The 6,119-nt window shown below is 39.1% G+C and overlaps 1 pseudogene across 1 annotated transcript in view; it reads right to left on the reverse strand.

Moving 5' to 3' along the window:
• Positions 1-5,229, reverse strand: part of LOC146567298 (sodium/hydrogen exchanger 9-like) — a 62,835-nt pseudogene extending 57,606 nt beyond the window's left edge. The window contains exons 1-4 of the transcript XR_014893899.1: positions 5,043-5,229; positions 4,478-4,650; positions 445-522; positions 164-240 (exon numbers count right to left, since the gene is read on the reverse strand). The product of XR_014893899.1 is annotated as a sodium/hydrogen exchanger 9-like (transcript). The remainder of the gene's footprint in view (positions 1-163; positions 241-444; positions 523-4,477; positions 4,651-5,042) is intronic.
• Between the last annotated feature and the right edge of the window lie 890 nt (positions 5,230-6,119).

A 6,119-nucleotide genomic window follows, 5' to 3' on the forward strand; every position in this document is an offset into this window, starting at 1 on the left:
AGAAAGCCCACATGCTAGATTCAAACCCAGGACCTTCTTGTTGTGAGTCAGTGCTAACCACTGCACCATAAAGCTATGCCTGAATTGTTTAACCGCATTTGTCTGTCATCTCAGTATTTCTTTTACTTCAGTTTATTTGCATAAATAAACAAAGAATTCTTACCCTATGCACATGCAGCTGATTATGGTACCTGCAAAAGCGTAGGTGAGAACAGATCCCAGGTTTGCAAGGAATCGTTTCTAGAACAACAAATAAAAATTAGTCCAATTAGTAACACTCACAAAACAAACAAGACAACAGTTTAGTAGACATTAAATACATCTGGTGTAAGAATCAGTACAGTGCACCATATGGGAAGTCCTTAACAGATGGACAACCCATGTACATTAAAAGAAATGGCCTTTTACACCCTTTTGGGAGACGTGTCAGGAGAGCAGTCTCACCTGATTAAGAGTGTAAGCTCCATGGAAGATGATGGGTGGCAGGAACAGATTGAAAAGGACCTGCAGATCAAAGGTCTCCTGTAAACGACAGAGCTGCTGTGTTGGTGACTGACAATGTTTCACGGGGAGCAAGAGAGTCTGACTGACAGACAGATTACATACACAAACACACACACAGTTCATTTCAGCAGCCCTGTTTTGGCAAACATGCACCTTTTCTCAATTGTGTTCAAGTACCTGATATCTCCTTTCTTCAAAAAACAAAACAAAAACACAAAATCAAATTTTGTAAATAACAAAAGTGGGATATGTGCTACGTGCATAGGCGTGCCTTAAACCTGCATTCTATCTGAAGGCCGCCAGATGGCGATAGTTTTGCGGCCTTATAGAATTCTACTGGAAAAACACATTCCTGTTGAGATAGCGGGCTCACTCACTCACTTTGGGTCATATCAAATTAGCCTATTGTGGTCATACTGTGCTTCAAAATGGATCTTATCTGAGCAGTAAGACCTGCTCCTTCTCGTCACATGTGTGTTTTTAAAGCCAGGATTATGATCGTAGAAACGGTCATATCAAGCCTTCAAAACAAGTCTGCACAAACTATTACTATCCATCTTTTATACATGTACATTTTCCACACCTGGAAGCAAAGGTTACCAATGAGTAACCCCACCCCTGGGTTCCTCAGTGCAACACTGGAAATGTTGCATAGTGATAAATAATACAAATAAATAATGTTATAATAGACTTTTTTCTAGTTATAGATGAAAATATTAACATTTTAACTTTATGATTTGGTTTGCTGCCCACTATTCCCTCAGTCCTGGTTTTTGTGAAAGTGAACTTAAATCAAAGTATGAGTGAAATACAGTGATTTGCTTTTAATGACCAAAAAGCCTGTGCTGCATGTTGTTAGTTTAGTCTTTATTGTGGCATTAATATTTATACAAGCCAGCTAATGCTGAAGTTTTATATCAGTTTCCAAGCTGTTTAGTAATTATTTCTGATTGTTTCCTATGGCTCACCCTCACTGGCTCATGGTCTACCCCGTGTCACCCCGTTTTAGAAAATCATGGAAACACCCGTGTTCATTCTTATGTACCACCTTTTTTTTCTTTTAACTGCTTCCACCTCATGATATATAGCAAAAGCAGGCTCCCACCTATCTAGATCTGTGTGCTCAAAAACATTTTAGTAATCAAATGCTACGAAATCTTCTCAACAACAATCTGAACTTTCAATCTGGCAGCTACAGTGCGGTTACATCACTTCAGATCTCTCAGTGGCTCGATGATATAATCACTGTGTACTGCCCAAGTCTTCTGACTCACACTGATTAAAGCAAGGCATAACAAGAAAAGAGAGGTCTAACTGCTTCTGTCAATCTTCATCATAGCAGCTCCCAGAATTTATGGTAACCCAGTGCTACATCCACACAGAAAACAAGTAAATGTCATTAAAACACGATCTTAAAAAAACCCAACTGCATTACTGTCAATACAAATAAAAACCAGCGCCCACAAGTATTTTTGTACATAGCGTGCTCTCTCGCTGTCTGTTTCTCACCCAAGCCGATGTGATGCAATGCAAGCAGCTAAGCAAGGTAGCCTTTCATGTTCTTCATCCTTGAATCCTTTTTAAGTCTATTGTGGATACATTTTGAAGATCAAAAGGCAGCAATATTCAATTCAGATCAAAATAAAACTACTTTTTCTTGGTTCCTACATTGCACAGGGTCTTACATTGCTCAGAACCTTACTCGAGTTCAATTACATTTCAGGCCAAAGGAGTGAGACGGGGGAAGTGACGCTTGCTGACATACTGCTGTGGTCACAGGCATTTAAGAACGACCTAGATTTGGCTTGCTTTAATGAAGCTTTATGGAAAAAAACAACAACACAGAAGCATGACTATTTAGATGAATGAAAGTAGGCCTCTCTCTGTAAATCCTATTTCCAGGATGCACTGCATTTTGGTGAATATTTACCCAAGTACAGGTTGGGGACATTTGGAAGATTGCATTTTTGTTTTTAAATTAATATTTCGAATGCTGTAGAGTCCCCTATAGAGTAAGGAAAGCCAATATGCTTTCTCAGTAATTCACACTTGAGGTGCTTCTAGAGCTACAAATTGCTCCTTTCTTTGCTACCATAACCCAGCTCAATACAAATTACTATTTTGTGGTTGCAATTACCCACACAGCACTATATATATGTTTTTTCCCCATTTATGCAGGCTGTGTATGACAAATACAAAACTGTGCAACACATACTAATACAGATACACTGTAATCAATAAATTATGCATATGCTGGGGGTTTTATACAAAGGGCCATCTGCACCACAGACTTGAGAATGGAGGTGTGTTGTATGCACTAATTGCCTCTTCAGCTGAGCAGCACTAAATTTAATCAGACCACAAACTTTAATGCCTTACTCCCCAGTGGCACGTAATGGACTCAGTAATGCAATGAAATCCTTATCTCTCCCTGCTAGGACCCCATATGTATCAGGCTTAATGGCGTGAAGGCAACACAGAACAGGTCTGACCAATGTAATGGCCTTTGTGGTAGCCTCTGCTGGTTTGCTAATGAGACCCCCGCATTCAAAAGGGGCCAAAAAGTCCAAGCCATTAGCGAAGAGTTACACTCGACCGGGATGATTCGCAACGTTCAAGCCTCACTGCTGCCTTTCTCTTGCGGTGAAATGTGGCACCGAGATTAAGAAACACAATTTAGAACGCCCTCGTTCCGCGTTCTCTTAAGCTCGTTGGTGCATGTGTGGCTGAAGCTCCGGTTTATCGTTTGGCTTCTTTGATATGACAAATCTCTGATCACGGCACTAAAATATGAAAGCGTGGCGGAAAAAAACAGTGTTCATGCTGATGACAGCCAAAGGTCCGCTCTTGAGGCTTAGGCTTTTCTGCTTAGAAGTGATGTTAGAGTCTCTGCTAATTCCTTTTTAACAAATAACTGCTGTGATTAGTTTGCAGGCTTGGGGCTTAAGGTTGCAGCATTACTCCTGTTGCACCTCAGTGACAGAAATAACATGTATTTATGGTACTTGAATAATCCGAATCATTGTCTGTAGGAGCTCAAACCAGATTTCGGATTTCACAAACATCAAACTGGCTCCCAATTAAATGATTTTTAATCATACCATACCCCTATTTGGGTCTTTTTGTTATCATCAGCAGCAAATCCTTGTGTTTTGGTGTATTATTTACTTTATCATAGCCCCTCATTCTTGCATCATTACTGTGTTCTCTGACACAGATTGAAGTGTCCAACTTATTCTAAGAGGAAAATGCTGCAATGCCTGTTGAGATGCTATCTTACATCTTTCCTGCACTGCAGAGAAAACTGCTTGCAAGAGTATCTCATTATAAGCTTGCTGCATGTAAACAAGCAGGGAAATGTCTTGAGAGCGCAATTTTGCGAGAAAGCGCTACAGTTGCTAGCAAAAGCTTAATTTAGTTGTTTTGTTGTTTAGTGATTAAACCCGTGTTGTGTTGCTTCATTTTACTTGACTGGAACTGTGTCCATATGTGGTCCCTTAAATTAAATTTCCCTCTGTATGCACGGCACACCTGAAAATGTAATCCCCACTATCTGATCCTGACTAAAACCTTAATAAAGGTTAAATTGCTCTCTCGTCCTCCCTTTCCTTGCACCACCACTCTTGACTTTTTCTAAGAACAAACAGACCATGAGAGTTTAAAGGAAAACCAATAACTAAGAACCATTAGAGGACTCTGTTGATGTAAATAGCCAACATACTCAAGAGGCACAATATGGATCTGATCCAGGAAAAGACAATGAAAACAAAAGCTATTTCAGTCAAAAGAAATTACATCAGAGGAAAAACCATCCTGTATGCAGCTATTTGCTTTCAGATATTCTTAATGGGGTTTTTATTATGTAGTTTATTTTTGTTTTCTTGAGAAAATGTTTATTTTAGGGCAGATCGCTGGATTTATTCTGTTTTGATGTGTTTTGTCAGGGAAGGTGAAATCAAACAACCACAGTTACCTCAGGATGTGAGCTGAACTGGCCTTTTTCATTTCCGACATGTCCGTGTGGTGTGATGTTGACCATCGTGATGTTAGAAGTGTTCGCTTGCTCATTTGCTGCTGTTGTGTTCCCCGGACACTGCTCTCCTTTATCAGTCCATATTAATCTCACAGTTAACCCCAGAAGCAAACCTGCAAAAGAATTACAAACAGCAAAAACTGTTATTAAAGGGGTAATTCACTATATTACACTAAAAACAACAACTTTGGGTTCTGGAAAAGAATGAAAGTGCAATGTGCCACATGTTGACATAAATGTGCACATTTTAAAACTATTTCCATGCATCAAGTATAGGACAACTGATTGCTTGTTACACCTGCATATCAGGAGTCACCTAAAGATGCTGTGTTCTCGTATAAAATGATGAATAAAGCAAAATGAGATGCCGGTGTCCAAAACTGCATGCCTCTGAAACCCCAGAAATGTCTTCTATAAACATTTTCGATACATCTTTCAAGCCCCGAGTCCAGGAAGTATTGCTGAATAACGGCTTCCGTAGTCTGTAAATATTTAGGCTACTTACCATAAAACATTGCAACCCCAGCTTCATTTACCAATTTATATTTGAACTGCTTTAACTTCCACACACTGAGGATGGTTATGAGTGCCAGGGTGACAGCAGCGAACACCGGTAACGCTACAGTATCTTGTTTTTGCTGCACAGCGCCCGACATCATCAAAAGCCTGGGTCAAACTTTTCGGAAAGAACTGCTACTTTTTTGGCTCAGACACAGCAACATCCGCATCAGCAGCGCCCTGAGAGCCCGTGCTGCCTTCAGTAATACTTGGAATTTGCACTTTTTTCGTGCGAAGGCTTGGAGGGGGGAAAAGCACCATATTTTTAATTAAAAAAAGAAAGATAAGATAATGTAGGGCAATAAAAATGTGTTGGTATGCTTTTTGGGTTTGTTTGTTTTTTTAATAAATGACGAAATACAGAGCTTCTTTATGCTTCGTCATTAATGCAACACAAATGTAGGCCGATGAAATCAGATACAATCAAAGAAAAGTTAAGCACACGCAAGAACTGGACATTCAGAGAGAGATATATTAAATCCTTTATCGCGTGGGAAAAGAATACGTGTCACAGTTACTTACCTGTTCTGCTGACATTATGTTTTTGCAAAGCAATAAAAAATATTGACGGTGTTTTCGTAAGCCACAGAAAATAACACACGTTGGGTGTCATCCTCCTATTTTCCAGCAGATGGCAGACAATACAAACATATGAAAGCGTGATTCTCAGCTGCTGCGATATTTGATCGTACTGTTTATCGTTCTTTATCAGTAAGTGAATCATTCATAGTCAGAAATTAACAGAGAATAAAATAAAATTAAGTGGTTTATGAATTAGTCTTTATTTTAGGCCACATTGACTGAGCACGACATCTTTTACTTGCAGTGTATTGTCTTTATTTTATTTTATTGTGCTCTTGTTGACTGAAAAAAATGAAAAAAGTATATCAATTAGACCTTGTATGAGTTTACTTTAACTATGCAGCCGTTTATATTAGCAGTATGGTTTTTTTACTTACCACCTCTAGCATCTTTCTTTCCTTCTCACATTAAACTAAACGGTACAACAATCTAAAATGAACAT

The sequence above is a fragment of the Mchenga conophoros genome, linkage group LG9 (genome assembly GCF_057382185.1).
Source record: "Mchenga conophoros isolate Kocher_MC1m ecotype Shallow Benthic linkage group LG9, M_conophoros_male_GT1.1, whole genome shotgun sequence".
NCBI lineage: Eukaryota > Metazoa > Chordata > Actinopteri > Cichliformes > Cichlidae > Mchenga > Mchenga conophoros.